The sequence below is a fragment of the Arachis stenosperma genome, chromosome 5 (genome assembly GCF_014773155.1).
Source record: "Arachis stenosperma cultivar V10309 chromosome 5, arast.V10309.gnm1.PFL2, whole genome shotgun sequence".
Taxonomy (NCBI): Eukaryota; Viridiplantae; Streptophyta; class Magnoliopsida; order Fabales; family Fabaceae; genus Arachis; species Arachis stenosperma.
In genome coordinates, this window is record NC_080381.1 from 65,543,778 (window position 1) to 65,546,282 (window position 2,505).

The 2,505-nt window shown below is 39.2% G+C and overlaps 1 non-coding gene across 1 annotated transcript; it reads left to right on the top strand.

Moving 5' to 3' along the window:
• The first annotated feature begins 296 nt into the window (after window positions 1-296).
• LOC130983764 (small nucleolar RNA R71) lies at window positions 297-400 on the top strand. The gene has a single exon (XR_009087741.1). It is a non-coding gene; the product is annotated as a small nucleolar RNA R71 (small nucleolar RNA).
• The last annotated feature ends 2,105 nt before the right edge of the window (window positions 401-2,505 follow it).

Consider the following 2,505-nt stretch of genomic DNA (forward strand, 5'->3'; position numbering starts at 1 on the left):
GTATTGCAGCCACTTGATTTGTTCCTAATTTCCTGGTGAGTTCTGCTAGTTGCTTGGCAAACACCTTGTTTTGGGCTAGAATTGTATCAACATGGTTCAGCTCCATGACTCCCTTAGTGTTGTGTCTCTCTGAAGCATAGTAGTACTCATTCTCAGCCACTGTCTCAATCACTTCAATGGCTTCTTCCACAGTCTTTTTCCTGTTCAATGAACCTCCTGATGAATGGTCTACAGCCTTCCTTGATTCATAAGAAAGTCCATCATAGAAAATATGCAATTGCACCCAGTCATGGAACATGTCTGGTGGGCATTTCCTTGTCAACTCCTTGAACCTCTCCCATGCCTCGTAGAGAGTTTCACCATCTTGTTGTCTAAAAGTTTGAACCTCAGATCGAAGCCTATTGACCTTTTGTGGGGGGTAGAAACGTGCCAGAAACTTGCTTTCCACCTCATCCCAGGTTGTGAGGCTTCCCCTTGGGAATGATTCCAGCCACTTAGCTGCCTTGTCCCTAAGTGAAAATGGGAACAAGAGTAGTTTATAGGCATCTTCCTGGACTCCATTGGACTTTACATTGTCGCAAATTCTAAGGAATTTTGTGAGATGTTGGTTTGGATCTTCATTAGCACTCCCACCAAATGAACAATGATCCTCCACCAGTGATATTAGCTGTGGTTTGAGTTCAAAATTGTTGGCCTGAATGGGTGGTTTTTGAATGCTGCTACCACAATTCCCAGAGGTTGGGTTTATGTATGAACCAAGAACCCTCCTCTCGGGAATGGCATTGTTTCCATCAGCTCTCTCATGGTTGTGAACTTCTCTATCCATGTTGAGATCTAGAGCTTCCTCAAAATTGTCCTCAGATTCTCCTTCAGATTCTTCTTCTCTCAGTACTCTCTTCACTCTTGCTTCCCTTCTAAGTTTATGAAGGGTCCTCTCTGGTTCGGTATATGGATGAGTTGATATCTCTCCTCTCCTACCTGTCATACAAGAACACAGCACAGGCAACAAACAAGTGAAATACTCTTGGTTAATGGAAGAGTATGGTTAGAGCAATTGAGGGATTAATTCAAATAGTTAGTGGGTCAGTGAGTTAGTTGCTTGAATTTAAAGGCATAAAGAAAGAAAGCAAGTAACAGAGTGCAGAAATTAAAAATTCAACAAGTAACTTGAACTGAATTAACAAAACAAAAAAAATGCTCAATCTAGTTAACTTCCAATTTGAGAATTGTCAATCGAAAACCAATCCCCGGCAACGGCGCCATAAACTTGATGTGCTATAAACTTGATAGCTACGATTTTAGGAAATTGCACGATCGGCAAAAATTCCTTCCGGCAAGTGCACCGGTTATCGTCAAGTAAAAACTCACAATAGAGTGAGGTCGAATCCCACAAGGATTGGTTGAGTGAGCAATTCGGATTAGAAGTGTGTTCTAGTTGAGCGGAATCAAGATTTAGATGAGAATTGCGGAATGTTAAATTGCATGAATTAAAGAGCGAGAAGCTAAATTGCTGAAATTAAAAGGGGATCGGGGTGATTGCATGAATTAAATTGCAGAATGTAAATAGAAAGTGTAGATCAGAAATGGGGAATTCATTGGGTTTCAGGAGGTATTGAGATCTCCGAATCAAAACATTTTCATCCCTTCCTCAACCAATGCATTCATTGAATTTTGCTTGGCAATCTTATATGATTGGATCCCAATCCCTTGGCTCACCAATTCTCTCTAAAAACAAACAAATTCCCAATCCCTTGGTTTAAATGTTCATAAGAAGAGATGATGCTCGATCACTGATTATACCACATAGTTTCATGAACCACAATTTGGTAGGATTACATGTCACAATATCCATCCAAACCCCAATCCAATTCACTGTGAGAAAGCTTCTCTAGCATGAATCCTCCATTCCTTTCCCAAGGTTCCGAAGGATTCCAATTATGGATAGTTTCTTTCCCAAGACAACTAACCAATGGAATTAGATCGAGAAGCTTTCTAACAAAATTCAAGAGAAAAGATTGAAGAAGAAGATAAAAACTATTATTGATTCATTGAATTACAATAGAGCTCCCTAACCCAATGAAAGGAGTTTAGTGAGTCATAGCTCTGAATTCCATTACAAAAAGATGAAAACTAGCAAAAATGATCAAAAGTTCTCCGATCAAAAGTTTAAAAAAATCCCTCCTAACTTAAATTCTATCCTATTTATACACTTTCTAAATTGAGCTTCTGTTGTGTTTCTTGGGCTTTGAGGCCTTTCCCTGATTTCCTTTTGCTTTGGGTTTATGATCCATAATCTTGATGAGGCTGCTGATCCAATTCTGCAATATTCATTGAGCCAACTTCGTGATAATCAAGTAATGACACATGACTCAACAAATTGAAATTCCAGACTCATCAATTCTTCAGGCCCAATCCCATAAACCATGATATTCAATTGGGTTTCATACCAGAGTACGTTTAAGTTAATGCTTGTGCTCAAATGCTAACTTAAACTGCAATATCTTT